General features: G+C 36.2%; 2 long non-coding RNA genes across 3 annotated transcripts in view; one reads left to right on the top strand and one right to left on the bottom strand.

Moving 5' to 3' along the window:
• LOC120244131 overlaps window positions 1-19,325 on the bottom strand; it is an 81,555-nt gene that overhangs the window by 38,823 nt on the left and 23,407 nt on the right. The gene's annotated exons all lie outside the window — the stretch shown is intronic.
• Window positions 1,416-13,399, top strand: LOC120244132. The gene is made up of 2 exons (XR_005531472.1): window positions 1,416-3,994; window positions 13,273-13,399. It is a non-coding gene; the product is annotated as an uncharacterized LOC120244132 (long non-coding RNA).

The following is a 19,325-nucleotide window of genomic DNA, read 5'->3' as shown; positions in this document are numbered from 1 at the left end:
AAGATGCCTGTGGTCATTTTCCTTTAATATTATTTGGTGGTTTAAAATGTTTGGTATTTATAGCGTTCAGTATATTTACATTTTGCGCAATTATTATGTTTGGACTTAAATCTTTTCTCTAATTTGTCATCTACTTGCCCCTCCCTTTTCTTTCCTTTATTGGATTCTTTCAAAGCACCAATTATTACAGTTTATTATTATTCTTTCATTGGCTACTGTAAGACATCACTGTAAATATCTTTAACATATTAAATTCCAATTTAAATTATTTCTGTCACGGAGCATCTGGGTGGCTTAGTCAGCGTCTGAGTTCGGCTCAGGTCATGATCTCACAGTTCACGGGTTAAAGCCCTGTGTTGGGCTCTGTGCTGACAGCTCAGAGCCTAGAGCCTGCTTCAGATTCTGTATCTCCAGCTCTCTCTGTCCCTCCCCAGCTTGCTCTCTGTCTCTCTCTGTCTCTTAAAAATAAATAAAAATGTTACAAAAGTATTTTTTAAAAATGAATTATTTATGTCACTACCCAAGTAACATAAGGGTCGTAGAACACTTAAAACACTTGTTTCCTTCTGCCCTTTGTGCTTTTGTTGTCACACATTTTAATCATCTACAAGATATCATTGGTATTCTTGTGTACAGTTAATAATCACTTAGATTTTCCCTGTACATTTATCTTTTCCCTTGTTCTTTATTTCTTCCAGGATTTCACCGCTTCCATCAGGGATCATTTCACTTTGGACTAAAGAATGGCTTTCTGGTACTTCCTTCAGTGTGGGTGATGCACACTCTATTTTGGTTGGAAAGCATCTCATTTTTTTTTCTCTTTTGAAGGATTACCATAAGACAAATCCATCTAAGTTGGTATTTTCCCGTTGTTTCTTTTCCTTGGCAATTTGAAAATATCATCCCATTATCTTTTGTTTTCATATAGTTCTGTTGAGACGTTAGCTACTATTTTACACTTATTCCTTTTTTTCTTGGAAATTTCCTGAAGTGCCTCAGTATGGCTGTTTTTTCATTAGTAGTATTTGTAATGTTTCTTCAACCTGTGAGTTGGTGTATTTTCATCTATTTGGAAGGTTGTCAGCCATGATCTCTTTCAGTATTACTTTTGCCCTATTCTCTTTCTCCTCCTAGGATTCCAATTATATGTGTACTGTACCTTTTACCACATCATACAGTCTACTCCACTTTTAAAAATGCATTTTCACTATCTTTTTGATTCAGCTAGAATATTTTATTTTGACACAAATTTTAGTTTAGAAACATTTTTTTTTAGTTTTATGTAGTCTGCTCTTAAATCTGTCTATTAAGATGTAATTTCAATTATATTTTTTCAATTCTGTAGTTCCCATTTGATTCATTTTTATTGTTTCCATTTCTCTTCTGAAATCTTTCTTTTGGCCTTTTTATTTTTGAATTATGGTAATGAGATATATTTTAATATCTGAGTCTGCTAAGTAATATCTGGATCTTTTATAAGTTTATTTCTGTTTTCTGCTTTTTATCTTGAACTTTGGGCATTTATTCTTATCTCTTCACTACTGGCTAATTTTTTTTATTGAATCCTAGACACAGTGTCTGAACATTTATGAAGTGTTATCTTCCTCCACTTGTTACTACTGGAAGGCAGTTAGTGTTGGAAGGATTGCTCTAACCAAATCTAAGATCAAGTCCATTGGAGGTGGGCTTTATTCTATATGAGGGATGGTAAATTTCTAGAGTATAGGCTTTTGTGGTCCCAGCTGAAAGTGTAGATTGTTTGCTCAGGCTTTTTCTTCTTGGTGACCCTGAAATACATTTTTTTTACCCCAAGTGATATTAAGACTCCTAGAAGCTTTATATAGCTTCTCAGCTGCTGCTTGAAAACGTAGAAGTGCCACAGGAGCAAAGGCATGAATGTTCAGTTTATCTAGAGGCTTCCTTTTATTCTGGGATCTTGTCTTTTGACGTCTTCGCTAATCTGGTAAGCTTTCTGATACCTTAAAACAAATAGCTTGACGGTCTGTATTTTGTAATCGTGCTTGGCAGGAGTATTGGTCTGCACTGAGCTTACCCCATTGCTGGTAAGATCTCTGACCATGGCACTTTGGTTTTCTCTGATATGACAACAATATTTTTATATTTCCTTTTGTTTTCTTCCATTAATCATCTTTGACTTTGCCTTCCTTATTTCAAATCTATTTTATTGAGACTCTGTCTTAAGGTATGTGTTTTCATTCCTTTAGTCTTACTCTTCTAGTGAATTCATTTACACAAATTAGTCTTAAATCTATTTCTGTAAGATATGTTTTGTGTTTGATCACTCTGTGTATTTACCTACTTTTATCTCAAAAACAGTCTATTGATTAAAAGTAGGGGCATTGGAATCATATGAACTGGAGTCAAGTCTTGATTTCATGAATTACTAGCTGTAATTCTTTGGTCAAGCTATTCAACCTCCTCAAATCTCAGTTTCTCCGTAAAAAATATGAAAATGATATAAATATGATTATTATGAGGACTGAATAAGGTCATGTAGATAAAAATGCTTGATGTATACAAAAATGCCTGGCATAAGCCTGACACAAAGTAAGCACTTAAAAATGTTAGCTATTATTATTCTAAATACCAATTGAAAGGAGATACAGAGATAGGTATTAGGAAGTCAAAAATACAGTATCTGTCTTTAGTATAATACCTTCCATTCCTACTGGAGATTTCCATTAACATGTCTCAATAATTCTTAAGTTAAATATGTCAAAACTGAAATCTGTGCTTTCTTGACACAGAATCAATCATTCCTGATATTACCAGTGACACCTCTATATATTTAGTTCTTTGAAATACCAAACAGAATAATTTTACACTTCCCTCAATCCTCTGTTGTGTCTGTCACGATCTCTAGCCAATTATTTTTCTCTAATGTTTCTACTTCTTCCTTTTCTTTCTTCCTTCTACACTTCTAAGAATGGGCCTCCCTCACTCAGTGCATAGATAACCTTACCTAGGTATTTATTCTTAATCATCCAGGCTTTTGTCCATTCATCTGTTGTATCCTGCATCCAAGTATGAAAATTATCTTGTAACACAATTCCATCACCTATACCCCTGATTAGTTTTACAAAATTTCTCTCTGATATCAATGATATCAGATCCCAACTCTTTAGTGTGGCATGTAAAATACTTTAAAGGCTGGTGGTTCGTTTTATCCCACCTCACCAAGATTAGTTCTCATTAATGAGAAGTCTGAAGATGGTAATAAAAAACTAATCTGAGCATACATAGCACCTAAATCTTGGCATCTAATCAGTGTTCTTCAGTAGAAGGAATAATATCTTCTTGAAGAAGTATTTGATTCCAGATCTAGGGCAAGAAATATACAAGATGAACCTGGACTAGTATGTTATGCCAGAAAGCAAGGAAATGACAGGATCCAATCTGAGAGAGTTCCCAGTGGCCAGACATGGAATAATACAAGCAACAAAATTAATAATAATATTGGATTTAACCCATGGAATAAATAGATATCCATAATCCATGCACATATATATATATATATATGTATATGCATATGTATATATGTAAAGGAGAAGAGACAGCTCTTCCTCACAATAGAATTCCAATCAACAAATGTAGAAGAACAGGGAGAACCATGTAGAGAACCATTATTAGGCAGACACTCCACTGGTAATGTGCAGACAAGATCCACCAATGGATACTAAAATTAGGGGGGCAATTATTTGAGGAAAAAATAGGATTTGCATAATTTCAAGGAATCTTCCCTGCCCTAAATACTTATAAACTACAAAGGAAAAAATAGTAATTTTATAGCGGGTAAACCTACAGACACCGGTAATAAGATATGCTGATATCGTGAACCCCAAGATATGATACACTAAGGAGAGAAACATCATTGTTGTGATAGTTGGGCTATGCTAGCCAAAAATTTACTTCATTCCAGGTATGGGGAAATCCTGAACAAATGCAAATCAGGAGACAATCTACAAAATAACAGGTGAGTAGTTTTGAAAAGTGTCAAAACCATGAAAGACCAGGACACACCCAAGAACTGATGTACAACAGGACACTAAAGAGAAATAACAGCTAAATGGAGTGAGATACAGCTTGTGCAGTGCAAGCACGGAGGCTTGCACACAGTAGTAATGCGAAAGGAGTAAGAACTCATGTAATTTCCTTAAACCTTATCTCTGATGAATCTGTAAATCCTCTTTTACTCTGTGTTCTGTAAGTATATACCAATTTAATTCATACCATTTAAATTTGTATTTGATATTTAATAAGCTGCTCTTAAGTTTAGATAATTTTCTCAATTAAATTATAAAATCATTTGATGCAGAGTTTTCTACTTCTTTTATCATGCCCCAACTGCCTCATTCAGTATTCTGCACACAACACAAGATGAATGTTCACTGGCTGATGATTATAAGTTGGCAACACTGTATTCTTTCAGCTTCCTAATGAACTGAAGCTTTCATACACTGATAATATTTAATAAACTGAAAATACTGCAACTTTGCATGTTGACAAAAATACTCAAATATTGTGCTAATTTCTACATTCCAAATTCAATTTTCCATGGGCTGCAGTCATAGTATGGAGAAATGTCTAAGAAGTAAGTATATACAATGTCGTAAGAATATGCTATCATAGCACAGTTTGCAACACGGGTGAAACAAAAATTTTTCATCAGCAATCATTGTCACATCGTCAGTCTTATCAACTTTAATTTTGCTCTGTTCACTTATGAGTGAATAATCTTGATAACAAACCAAAAAATGCATGCATGATTTATTTTTTTAACCAGGTACTGATGAAAAAACCTCTATTCCAAAAAATGTGTCAATTTAATTCCTCATTTTGTGGGAGGAAGGTCTTCCAGCTAAAGATGAAAGTGGTGTGATTTAATTTAACAATGATCACTCTTAGAACTTCAGGGAATTCGGAAGATGGCTCAGCTGGTTGAGATCCAGAGTGCTCGTCCAAGAGAATGGGATTTTGCGTTAGGCTGTATGGATTTCTTTCTATCTTCATTCCATGACTCACACAAGCTAGCTTTGTAAAACCTTAGGTGTGTGCACTTTTTGCTTTTTTTATTTATCTTTGCCTCAGTTTCTTTAACTCCAAATTGAAAATAATAAGTGTATGCATGTAAAATATAGATTATTAAGTGCTTCCTAATTCCACAACAAATATTAAGTTTTCCTACTGTAGATGGGGCTCTCTCTCCTTCAGGCCCTAAGATCTTAGTGGGTGAGAGGAATCTTACAGAGTTTTAAAATCAGCCTGGTTATTTTCATAGAGAAAAATTGAAGCACAGCAACCTGCTGAAAGTAGTAAAGCTATTATTAATTGGAAATGGTTAGCTCGGGGGATGGTAAATTAAATCCTCATGAAAATGCATCCATTGGAGCAAATAGGCAAGCATCAGCACTTACTAAAGGGAACTCCCCCACCCCCAAAAAGCAATCCTTCCTTTAAAATGCACTCAACCCTTACTCCTTCCCCTTTCATTGGTTTCATGACTGTGTCCAAATGGTAAAGTGTTTAAAGAACAGCACTGGGTGTTCATTGAATTGTTACTTATTAATATACATTTCAGGCCAGACAGATTGCAAGATGTGGAAATAATTCAAATTCCTATTGACAAAAGAATGGATAAATAAAATGTGGTGTATTTATGCAATGGAATACAATGTAAGCAACAAAAACATTGAAATATAGCTACATAAAACCAAATGGATCAGTTGTAGCAATGATTTTAGATAAAAACAGTAAGTCCCAGGATATTACATACAACATTTTTAAAGTTAAAAATGACTAAAATGAGAATATAATTTTTAGACATGATAAAATGATATAAATGGAAAGCAAGTTTATGATGGACACATAACCTAGGATATGGTTATTTTTCAGGGGGGTATAGAAAGGGCTTGAGATAATATCAGTGAAGTATATGTAAGCAACTGTCAATGTTCTAGTTTCCATGAGGGGAAGGGTATTTTTTTTTTTTTAGTAGTTTAATGTATTACTTAAACAAAGAAAAGAAGGCCTTGTACAAGTCAACATTAAGAGTGTGTCATGAACAAAAATATTTTAAGTGTAATAGTCTCTGTGTGTGTCTAAATATGTGTACAACATAGGTGTACATGTGTATGTATATATATAGGTATATACTGTATACATATACGTATATGTATATATATATAGAGAGAGAGAGGGAGAGAGAGAGAGAAATGCCTATATTATACTCTGTGTCTCCTCATATTGGGAAGTTAAGATGAACATATCACACATTTCTTTGTCCTCACAAGACTCTTAAAAACTTCCTTATTCACAGCAGACAATACCCAGTAAAAACAGCTATGTTTAAGGCAAGTTTTGCATCTATTTCTGGCAAAGAAGGAAGTGTAGTGAATTAGATCCATGCATGTGCATGATGCCTCCCACTGGCATTTAGGAATTCAGCAGAAATCTGGGCTCTTTGCTCCTTGGCCATATATCGATGTTAAATTATCTGAGAGCTTGTCAAACCTGTCTTCCCTGGAGGAGCCAACGCATTCATATCACCCACCCTCCCATTTTGTAGATAAGCACACTGAGGTAAAGCATTCTCCTTGAGCTCATAAACTCTCTCGAAACTATTTAAGGTGAGAGAATCAGAGAGATTCATCACATCTTGGAGGAACCATATCTGCTTTCCTGTTTCTAAGTTATTTCTTTATTTCTTCCTCTTACTTATGTCTTCTCTTTTTGTCTCCAAAATGGTAGACAAATGGGTAGGACATGGCTTGAGTTGGTGAAGAATGTCTAGAAAGAAAAGAGGAAAGTAGGATGAAAACAATGACAGCACCAACAAGAACCTGCAGGTCTTGACTGCCTACTGTGTGCCATACACAGTCCTGCTTTGTGTGTTTGGCACATATTATATCATTTTAATTCTCAGGACAAGGATGAAAGAACTAATACAAGTAATCACCTCATTGGAAGTACCAGTGGGTACCAACAGGATGTGCCTCATCCCGCTTCCTTCTTTGTTCACCACACTGTACACATGGCAGATGGCAAAGCTTAGGATCCATGAAGGAACCATCTAGGACTGTGGGGGTAATAAAGATTCCCCATATGTAACAGCAGCAAACATTGTTGGTTATAAGATATTTCAGTTGATTTAATTTCTAGGTGTGAATGTTAACTTGGTCTGATTTTTGGCAGGCCCCTCAGGCCCTCAGGTTCCCATCTGGTGCTCTGCTCTGCTCCTCAATCTCCTTTAAAATGGTAGAGAATTTGCCACTCAAACATTTCACCAACCCATCTGCCTCAACACAAGCAGGTTTGATGGATTATGATTTTTCTTATGATGCAGCATCTCCAAACTCCATTATTTGTGCCAGGGACTCAAATATTAGAAATGAATAGAAGGGACTTTTATGGAACTTAATTGGTATTGCCTTCTAAAGCATGTTATTTTCAATAACAAATGACCATAGGACTATCCATGCTGGATATACAGCCAGACCATAGCAAGTGGAGTTTATTAGGAAGCTGATGTCATTATTCTAACCTCATTTCATATGACATAGTGTATTTGGATCTTTATTTCTTTTGTGCTGCCAATCCTTGCCTAGAAGCACACCAAGGCACATAAGAGAGGAAACCTGTAGGCCTGCGGGCTTTGCCTGATCCTGCAGAGTCCGCGAGGCCACAGTAACATGGAGGTGTGACAGAAGATCTGAGGACCCCAGAACATGTCACACGACTCAACCCACAGTCCCACTGCACACTTTTACAAATAAAGTCAGATTAAAATGTATGCGAGGCTCGGGGCTCCTGGGTGGCTTAGTCGGTTAAGCGTCCGACTTTCGCTTAGGTCATCATCTCGCGATTCGTGGGTTCAAGCCCCGCGTCGGGCTCTGTGCTGACTGCCAGCTCAGAGCCTGGAGCCTGTTTCAGTCTGTGACTCCCTCTCTCTCTGACCCTGCCCTGCTCACGCTGTCTCTCTCTCTCTCTCTCCTAGAAATAAATAAAACATTAAAAAAATTTTTAAAAAATGTATGCGAGCCTCAAAGAGGTCAAAAGGTCAAAAACAGAGTGTGTAAGTCGAGATAAGGCTGATGTTTTTGATGGGAAGTGGTTTAATGAGTCCCACCTACCAGCTATATGGCTTTGGGCAAGTTAATTTCTCCTGAGCCTGCACTTCCTCAGTAGGGATAACACTATACTTTCTCCCTCGGATTATTTTAAGGATTATATGAAATTTTGTGTGTAAATTACTTAGCACAGTGTATGGTATATATCATGCAATTAATAGTTATTAGACATAATTATTATAAAAGAGAAGAATGACATATTCTTACAAGAATTTTTTAGGTATAAATCAGAGTGTGTATTATGGGCCTGGCATAGCGCCTGGCATACTGTAAGGCCTAAAGATAGTTAGCTTTTCTTCCTTGGTATTTGTTATTAAAATAATATGGGGATTCTTAAAGAATGGGGCCTGAGGCCCTGATGTGCCATTTTTAGGGCTTTATTATTTGTAAAACCATCTATGATTTACAGAGTTTTTTCTAACCTTTAACTCACTGTGGCCTCACAAGCAGCTCATTGCTTCCTCTTCTGAAAATAGGCTTCATCATTCCCCAGTTTTGCATAAGAGAAAATTGTAGCTCATATAGTTTAAGTGGCATGTACACATTATGCAGTAGTAGAGGGAGGACCTGAACTCAGGTTTGTAGGACCCCTAAGCCAGCATTCTTTCCATATTACCTTTCTGAAGATCATAGCTAATATTGAGCTAACTAGGTTGAATTACAAATTTCTACCCAGCCATTACCTTAAATAATTCATCCAAACTGGCTTCATAGTTCTATTGATGCAACTGGGCCCATTAACTGGGCTGCTCAGAGCAGTGCCGAAGTTGAAAAGCAATGAAGAATCAACAAGCCAAGAAAGTGAATGCCATGTAAAGATTTTTTTTTGGGGGGGGGGAGGGGAATGGGAGGAGATTGCAATTTGTTTAAAGCAAAAGAACTTTCTGGAGATGCAGCAGCAGCAAATCTATCAGCTGCTTGCAGTGTCATCAATCACAGAAGCACAAGGAAAAAAGCAAGCTGGACCCAGTACCCATCCTTGTAAATTATTTTTCAGGAAATCCTGCAGGCTTGGTTTTTTACCAGGAAACAATTACAGTTTAATATAGAGGACCACAGAATTCACATGGAACCGATTTCTATTTCTTTTTGTTCTGCTTACACAAAGGAAATGTAATTTTTCAAAAACAGCAGAGAAATACACAAGTGTGGACTAATATAGTGGCGCCTGTCGCTTATAACTGAGGGATTGTGTCATTTCTCATTGCCAGTCCTGACAGCGCCTCAAATAAAGAGGTGTCTTAGCAAATTATGTTCTTGATATCACTTACTGAAATGTGATGGCTCCATTTTAAATAATAAAGTGACAATGTAAAGACCCGAAGCAAGATATGAAGAAAGTTTACCATAGCTTAACTGATGGTTCATTATACTACTCATTCTATTATCTTAATCTCATATTTTTATCATGTGTCTCTAAATGTACAAAATTAAAAAGCCAGAGGTAATTTTGTATTTTATCTGAATCCAGAAGAAGAGATTGTTAAATTGTCATTGCTTTGATATTAAATAGCCTGAACCAGCACAATGACCTTTGAATATGCAAATAGAGTAGCTTTCTGCAAAAAAGTAAAATGCAGTTTGCTAATTATTAAAATGATAAATGAGGACAAAATGAAAGAAAACTGGAATTTACTTTGAAGCAAACCTCGTTGAAGGTTTATGTGATAAGGATAAAGAAAATGTTTTATATTTATGTGCACGTTCAGAAGAATGATTGTCTAGAGCTGTTCAAATCTGTGACTTTGCAGCTGTAATCAAAACCAGCAGGAGAGTTTCTGACTTATATCCCTGGCAGAGAACTCATGGAATACATAATACATACCCAGAAGAGTTAAGAGAATTTCAATAGTTTCTTAGGTAACAATTTTCATTCTCTGCTCTTAAGATGTTTGAAAAATGAAAGGCTGCAACCCCAAATCAAACAATAATTAAACATCCGACTCCATTTTTAAATTAGCTTTTTAACACCAACGTGCAGATGAATCTAATGCTTCCAGAAATGAGGGATGAATACAACTTCTAAGAATGATGACGTCAGTGGGCATGTTTCCCCTGGCAACTGACCACTTTAACCTTGAGCTGCAGCATCTCTGATTGTATGATTTGCAGGATTACCCCCAGCAGGATTATCCCCAAATGTCTGGGCTTGGACAAGCACCCATGAGGACTTGTTTGTGGCATCCCATTTGTTTTCATTTCTTGGGAGATTTTAGGTCTCCAGGTCAATGGTGATTCTGCCATGTCAAAATTGTGGAGCCCATTTCCTTTGCAGACTGAGAGTTATGTACACATAATTCTCTAGAAGGCAGTTCTCTATAGAGGTTCATAGAGAATGGAAAAGAAGGCACATTTCTGGACTTCCTATCCCTGATCACTTGGACTCAGTGATTGATGCTGCATGACTTCCCCTGCTTTAGCTTCAGTGTATCACAATGATACAAAATGTGGGCTCTGGAGCCACTTAGTAGCCATGTGCTCTTGAAGAAGTTCCTTTTCTGTGCCTTAGTTTTCTCATCTGTAATGGAGTTTCCATGCTACTACCTATCTCAAAGTATTGTGTAGCAAGAACTCAAGTTGGCTGTTAATACTCTGTTGTAGAGTCTTCTGGGCTATTGAGAAGGCAATTCCTGACTCTTGAGTCCATTTCAGAAAAATGGAGGTGAAGGAATGCAGCCTAACTATCTCCAGAGAAACAATGAAATGCAGTGAGAAAATATGGATGTTCATAATCCATAATGTTCATCCAGTGCTAGTAAATTCCATACATTCTGCAAATGCAGCAATCCCAGGTGTTTGTTATATTGTTTTTAATCCCATTTTACAGATGCAGAGAATTGGTCAATGGTAGAACTGCAGAGGTTGAACCATTTGTCTGTTATCAAATCTTATGTTCTTAATTACCCAGCTACAGTGCCTTCCTAGGAGGTGAGGATTAGGAGTTCGAGTGACTTGGGACCTAAACCTGCTTATGCCATTAATTATTTTTGTAGCTTTGTGACTTTGGATAAATTATTTAATTTTTTTGGAACTTTATTTTCTCTTTGATAGAACTGCATGATCTCTATGGCTTTTTTCAGTTCTGACTCCCTGTGATTCTAGGAGAGAATGTATTTTTGAGAGGATAAGGGGAGAAAGAGAGGGGGGAAAGAGAAAAGAGAGATAGAGAGGATGAGATGATACTTTGTTGTGTAACTATAATTGAACACAGCGATATCTTTGCAGCTTATAATGAAGTCAAAAGACTTTCAGATATTTCCGTACATTCATTTTTGTACAATATGTCTATATATCATCACTGTCATTTTATAAATGAGGAAATTGCAATACAGAAAGTTTGTAACTTGCCAAGGTCACATAGCTAAGTCATGGAATCTAGCAGTTTTACTGCCAATATGAAACAGCATTCTTTGGATTAGGCTGAAAAGTCAATATATAAAACACTTCTGAAAACTTCTATTGCTTAATAATGCAAATGGTGATGTACTTCATGTTATATAGTCAAAGAGTTATTTGAAAGACACAAATCAAATGTCTTTAAATCAAATCCTACTTGTCACTGGCAACTCTTTAATTTCAGTTTGATCTTCAAAGGGTGGTACCTCCTTTAGATTTCTCTCCTGCTTTAATTCTGAACTTTGTATCCAACCTTCATCCACATCCAGTTATCCAAAGCACAAAGGAAGTTCATATTTAAATGGACCCTGCAGTGAATCCACTAAAAATTCTGTGACTATATATTCATAATGAAATTCATTCATTCTGCTATAGCTCTATATGTCAAAGATTCTATATTTATCAGTTGGAAACAATGGTCTTCTCATTGTCAAGGTTTTGAAATTTCAATGAAGTATCTCATGACAAATCTTGGACAAGAGTAAGTACACAGGAATCATCATCTCATTTGTAAAAATGAATTTTTGCTAATTAAAGTTTCTTAAAGAAGACAATTTTATAAACTCATGAATATTCTTTTAATATCATATAGACTGGATTTTGAAAACTGGGTTTGAAGATTCCAGAGCTTTTGACAGCAAACAACTTCCACCCTGTAGGAAACTGCAGAGCTCTCCTTAAAAAAGAATGATATAATCAAATCTGTTAGCAGTAATACAGTGATAAAGATTCTAGTTTCTATTTTTATCAGAAACCTGGCTCTATTAATATTTATGCACCTTCAATGTGAGTGTGTATATGTAAAGTTCCTCTTTTAAAAAATCTCAATTGTAAAATAGAATCCAAGAACTTGTCCCTTTCTTGTTCTTTCTTTCTCACTTTTAATTCTCCTATTCTAGGGGAATTAGCCTTTGAGGAGTTTCATGATGGCAGACAAATTTGTTTCTCAAATGGAGCATTGGATTCTGAAGTTGTGCTGGAGGCCTGGGGGGTGGGGGAGCAAAATGCCCATTTGCTTCACAGATTCCTGTAAAATTCAACTACTCCCAGTCATACATCTCTCTGATTACTGCTTAGCTATATACATTTTGACAAAGAGAAAAGCAGTCTCGGATTGCTAATACCAAAATGCTTTGAGAGTTTTGTTTTGACTGCAGCATGTGGATATATTTATAAAGGTTGAACTCCTTTACATGTTTTATGCTCAGACTTGCTAAATCATTAAACATGTCTTTAGAGGAGAGTATTTTTATTAAAAAAAAGAAAAATTTATATATATACATATGTATATATAGAGAGCAATGTATGTGTATATACTTCCTATACATGCATATATATTTTTCTCTATACACACATGTATATATATATATTTCCTACACACATGCACACACATCTATCATGAGCATCTACAATGTTTAGTGAAAGATTTTTCTCCAGAATGACTCTGTTAAAACAATCACATCTCACAAATCTCAGACAGCCGCCGTGTGCTGGGTTTCTAACCTCTGGAGAGTACAGCATTGTGGTTTACTCGTGATAACCAGAGATGGTGGAAAAGTTAACTGCTTGGCAGTGGATCACATTTCTGTAATAATCCAATACACATTGTACATTGATTCATTTCAGATTTGGCACAAAATTAAGCAGCAAATATAGATGTTTCTTTAGTCTTCTGATACCAGGTTTGACCATGAACTTCATTCAGATGACACTTTTTCCTTCTTTGCAGCTAATTTCAGTGGAGACTCAGGAGCCAGTTTGCAAAATTTTCAACCTAACAATATACAGGTTTGGAGTTTTGACTGAAATACAGATCTTTTGGCATTTAAGTTCATTTGCCTTTGGCAAAAAAAAAATCTTGTTTTCAAAAAGAAACAAGTCATAAGAGAACTTTATTAAAAAAGGCTAAACCAGCTGTTTAAAGGACTATTTTGATGATGTCACTGCAAGTGAATAAAAAACACATGGATTTAAATTCCCTTAAATTATACAAGCCTTTAAAAATTAAAGGAACTATGTCGGGCAAATGTGTTTTAGGTTTATTAACTTAGGAATCATTCTTCCATGGTTTTTAAACAGCCTCATATTGGACGAACACTATGATTATTTGTTAAACCTAAAGACAAGTGAGAACACAGAACACAGTTCAGTAAGAACCAAGAGGCTTATGTTTGTGAACCCAGATGGGAGGGGGTACCTAAAGGACAGTGAGAAATCACCATCTCCCTCCTCACCCAAATAATGCAGCAGTAACAGAGGGAGAACATGTGGAACACTTCCAGTTGGCAACTAACAGTTCTCTGTGATGTTTTATTTTCTGCTTAGATATTTAATTTCCTATTGTGTAGACAGAGCCCTGGCAATTGAAGAGCTGTTAGATTGATACCAATTGTTGAAAGAGATCTGCCAACCTAAAAGTTTCTTCATGTCTTCTGAAAATCATGGGCATATTCTTCTAAAACTGAAGGCTATTTTAACTTCCATAAATTGGGTAGGGAGACAGACAATAAACACCTTTACTTTTCAATTCTTAAGGCAACATGACACCTCTTGCACACACACACACAAAAAAAAGACATAGCAAAGTTTTGAAAAATGAATACATTCATATATAGAGTCTCTAGTAAAAACATTTAGAAAGCACATATGATGTCCCCAGTCATTTTTGTTCTTAATTTGGTAAAAAATAAGAGTTTATGTCTTTACCTGTTAATTTCTTGGTCTACACTAAACCATTTCCATCATGACCCTGTGGTATAATGTTGGGAATTTGAGCCCCAAAATAGCAGACAGAAATAATCATATCACATCTGCCTCAGCGACATCCTGACACACCTTTTGGATGACTATAAAGTACTAGATTCCACCTCCTTTGTTTTGGGAGTTAGAGCAGTCTGATCTTCTGCGCACAATGGCAAAACTAAGTCAGTCTCTATAGAAGGCCAGATGATGGTGGGGAATATAGCTATTATTAATGGTGTTCTTAAGCTCATTGGTATAGGTAAATACCTAACACAGTGGCATATGGTAGATGCTTAAACAATAGTTATTATTTGTACATATTATTTCATTTATAATGTGCAGCTCTCCTATGTGATAAGTATTTTTAGTGCCATGTTCCAGATGAGAAACATGATTGAGAGAGGAAATGTGACTTGCTTGAGACCACATAAACTGCTAGAACTTGACAGGGCAAGAATAAAAGTCATATTTCTCTAATTTCAAAGTGCATGCTCTTCCAATTAAAAATACCCACCGGAAGGCTCACATTAAAAAGATGGACCATATGAGAATACAGAGCAGTTGGACATTGCACACTCTGCTGGTAGGAATGCATAATCATTTTGGAGAATTGTTCAGATTTCAATTAAAGCTGAATATCCCCATGTCCTGTGTTCCCACAATTCTACTGCTATGAGATATAGCAATGGAAATTCGTACATAGATTTACCAAGTGACATGTGCAAGGATGTTCATAGTAGTATTATTTAGAATCACCACAAACTGGAAATAATGAAAATGTCCATCAATTGTAGAATGGCTATAAAAACTGTTTTATGTTCATCCACTGAAGTGCCACACAGCTGTAAGAATGAACAAGCAAGTACAACCACGCGGATTAATCTCATAAACATGAAGTGGAATGTCAGGATCCAGATTTAAAGAAGTACATTCTACAAGAGTCCATTTATATAATATTCAAAAACAAGAAAAAGTCATCTATCCTATGACTTTTAGATGGAGGGAGAAGTTACCCATGGGGAACAGTTAATAATTGGAATGGATTGTGCTTCTAGTATAACCAGAAATGTTTTGTTTCTTGATACGAGTGTTCGTTAATATGGATATGATCACTTTGTAAAATGAATTGAGCTGTACTTAGGATTTCTTCACTTTGTTCTACGAAGTCTAATTACAAATTTGCTTTTCAATACAAAGTTTACTCTTACAAATTGAAGGCATGACATCCTTGGGAAGAGGAAAGTGAAGCCAGTTGACCACAGAGCACACATCCCCTCACCCTGTGTGGTAGGGTTATCCTGATTTCCCTACAACCAGTTTCAAGCTATGAAGGCATTAACTCTTTCACATGAGCTCAGGCTTGGGATAACTTCAGGGTGGAGAGGCCGTAGGCAACTGATGTGTCACCCAGACAAGAGGGAGAAGAACACAGTCTTCCCCCAACAGATACAGCATCACCCACTGAAGAATACAACTCCAGTCATCCACATGTGAAAACATTTTCCAAATACTGAGCGCACAGAAATTCTGGTCAGTTCACAAAGTTTACTTGCTTGCAGTACACGTGGATGAGCATTGTAAAACCATGCCTTGCCTGCCAGCCTGTTTGGTGGTCAAGAACACATGTGCATCTAGTCATGGTAATTTGAGTTAAGTGTTTACTTTCAAACCTTCTTGATCACCAAGCCTAATAAAAACTTTTCCAGCAAGAGGAGGCAGCTTTCAATGCATTTTGTTTCTAGACCTGTTGGCTAATTTCTTTTCAACAGTGTTGAGCGTGTGACCAAAGCCTAATTTGCATGTTTTATGCACACACCCAAGTTTAATTTGGAACCACAAGACCCCAGGGTTCCTGATGCTGAATAACCTGGGACTTCCATCTGTAGCACAGCATATGTTAGTTTGATGTAGTAAAACCGGGCAAGAAATACAAATCTAATTATAAATGTGCAATCAGAATGTTAGGTAAATTACTCTTTTTGCAACTAAGTCATTACCTTAAGACACAGTGGACTTTGGCATATTTGGCCATCTTCCTATAATGCCCTCTGCCTGTAAGGACCCACAACAGGGCACTGCCAACTGAATGTTAATTTAAGGAATTTTGGAGCTCTTGACAAATATGTTACTGCAGCTGCAAAGCATATTTTATCTAAATCCTATGAAACATATAGAGACAGATGAATGAAGGCAAAGTTTAAGCACATTTAATATTCAATCGCATCTTATGATTATGAAGTGCCCTGGGCTGGGTTTTTTCCTAACTGTAGGTTACAATTCATAAGTAGGTTATGAAATCAATTTAGGTGGTCATGAATAGCACTCTCAAAGACTAGAACAGAAGAGGTTAGAAACTTTTGGAATGAATTGAACATGATGATTGTCAATATTGTTTGTAGCAACATTTTTGTTTGTTTAATTTTGTGTGTATGTATGTATGTGTGTATGTCAGGACGTATAATGTGTTTCTCAGGGGATGGCAGTTTTTAAAAGTTTGAAAAAATGCTCAAAGGTGCATTGTAAACAGATATTATAATAACAATAACCATATCATTGCAGTAATTTTATAGCTTCTTTAATTAGCAAAACCAATTCCATGCCTGGCAAGTTCTAGGCACTGGAGATAGAGTAGTGACTCAGGTGTACCCCTTCAAGGAACTTGAATTTAAAGAAGAGATGAATTGCACAACTAATTGATTATGGAATTATAATGGTCACAGTGACACTAGGAACAAATTTAGGGGTAGCCAGACTTAATACCAGAGGGATCTGACAGAGATTTGTGGTGGTGTCAGGAAACCCTTCTATGAGGAAGTGATATTTGAGCTCAGATCTAAAAGATGAGTCAGAATGAAGTAAGCTCTGTATCAGAGACCTTAAATATTTTAACAAAGCCTTTGATTTTTCTAAATTCCCCATTGGATGCTTAAGGAATTTCATGCTTCATGTGGGCTCCAGAAAAGCCCCTCTTGACACTAATAGCATTCTATGTTATTAATATGTTCTTAAAACTTCCTTTTCATGATCCCTCATTCTACATTCAAACTGACTGATTCCTGCTTTGGATTGCTCATTGGTAGACTTCAGTCTACAAAGTCATCATCAGTGGCACTTTTCATGAGTATCTGGAAGGCGTAGAGAAAAGCTTTTAGAACACATGCAAAGGAGAGCTTTGGGCTCTGCTCTCAACTTGCTGTCTCTCTGAAAGTCCTCCCTATTTTCATGGAAGAGAGGGATCATGGCATATCTGTTTCACCTCACAGGAAACTATTCTTTGCCTATTCACAGGATCTTATTCCAATTTTGGCAATTGAATGAGAAAATTCCATGTAACAGATTTCTTCTTGGGCTGACCACTGCATTTTTTTGGAGAAATACTTTGAAACCACAGTTTGGGATAGTGTTAAGTAGATGGCAAGATGTCAATCCAGCACAAGTCACAAAAATACCTCTGAAGAGAGTGAGATCTTTAGTAGAGAGCTAACTCTTCTTCCTGAGAAAAGTCTATATGGAATTATGATGGTAAGAACTGGGTAAACTGAAGTGTTCTTCATAATAGAGAGTTAGCATTCCCTGGGAGAAATCCAGGAAGTTGTATGCCACATAGAAGAAAGATAAGAGAGGAAAACTCTTGGGTCTTCTCTCTTAGGTTTTGGTTTTTGTGGGTTTCCTTTGGTCCTGAGCTCAGTTTTGTATTTAAAGATGTTTGAGGGACACCTGTGTGGCTCAGTCAGTTAAGCGTCTGACTTCTGCTTAGGTCATGATTTCATGGGCCCGTGAGTTCGAGCCTGGTGTCAGGCTCTGTGCTGATTCTGGCGCCTGCTTCAGATTCTCTCTCTCTCTGCCCCTCCCCTGCACATGCTCTCTCTTTCTCTCTCTCTCAAAAATAAACATTAAAAAATTAAAAATTAATAAAAATAAAAAGTAAAGGAGATGTTTGTGTCTTATCCATTATTTCCAAGTGTTGGAGCCAGTTTTTTCCCACAATTTTATCTATATTTTCATAATACTAGCAACAGAAGTCCTTCATATATTTAAATTGTGAACAACAGTCACTTACTATACTGTATATACAAATGATATTTAGCAACAATATATTCTCCTTCCATCACCCAAAATGGAATTTCAAGGATAAGTATTAGAGTTGTAAATCTCAGCAGCACAAGTAATATTCTTTCTTTTCTAGAATATGTGCAAAATATATTTTTAAAGGAACTAGGAAATATCACATTGGTTCTCTACTTTTCTCCAGAAAAAGTGGAAAACTAAAACCAAGATAATTCTAAGAAAATGACCTTCCTATTTTGATTCCCCTCACTTAACACGGGGATAATCAAAATTGGTAAAACAAAAACAAAAACAACAATAACAAACTTGCATTCACTAAATTTTCAACAAATTTCAGGCAGAAAGAACACTGGAGAAAATTTTAAAAGGGATTTTAAAATTGTTTACTATGGGGAATGTAGCACCTCTGTTCCACCACCCTTCTCCCAAACACTTTAATGAAGGCTACATTGTTCACTGATATTTCTGTATCAATAAGTTCCTTGTGAGAAACTGAAAAAGATGTTGAATTTTGTGCAAGGTGAAAACAGAGATGCAGCAATCAGAAAATGAAAGAAAAGCTCTTTTGTTTAGCATCAAAGCAGAAGAATGTGGTATTTTCTGCTATAGCACATTAAGGTTTAACTCAGTGTTTCGTTACATTGACAATAGTATAAGTTAGCTGGTGTGTGTCAGAGGGTCAGCAAACTTTTTTGTTTAAGGGCCAAATAGTAGAGAGTTTTAGGCTTTGGGGGTCAGACTGTCTAGGTTGAAACTACCCAACTGTCTTTATAGCACAAAAGCAACCTTGGACAATATGTACATGAATAAGTATGGTTTGTTCTAATAAAGCTTTATTTGCAAAGACAGAATGTGGACAGGATTTGGCTCCCAGGATGTTGATTTGCCAATCCCTGATCTGTGAAAAGACAAATCCTTAACAGAGAAAAGGCTGAAATCTATTGATGTCCACACCAATCTTATGCTTTCCCA

The sequence above is a fragment of the Hyaena hyaena genome, unplaced genomic scaffold (assembly GCF_003009895.1).
Source record: "Hyaena hyaena isolate Hyena2069 unplaced genomic scaffold, ASM300989v1 scaffold_371, whole genome shotgun sequence".
Lineage (NCBI taxonomy): Eukaryota > Metazoa > Chordata > Mammalia > Carnivora > Hyaenidae > Hyaena > Hyaena hyaena.
The sequence above is the reverse complement of the archived record's forward strand: the minus strand, read 5'-3'. Positions and strand labels throughout refer to the sequence as shown.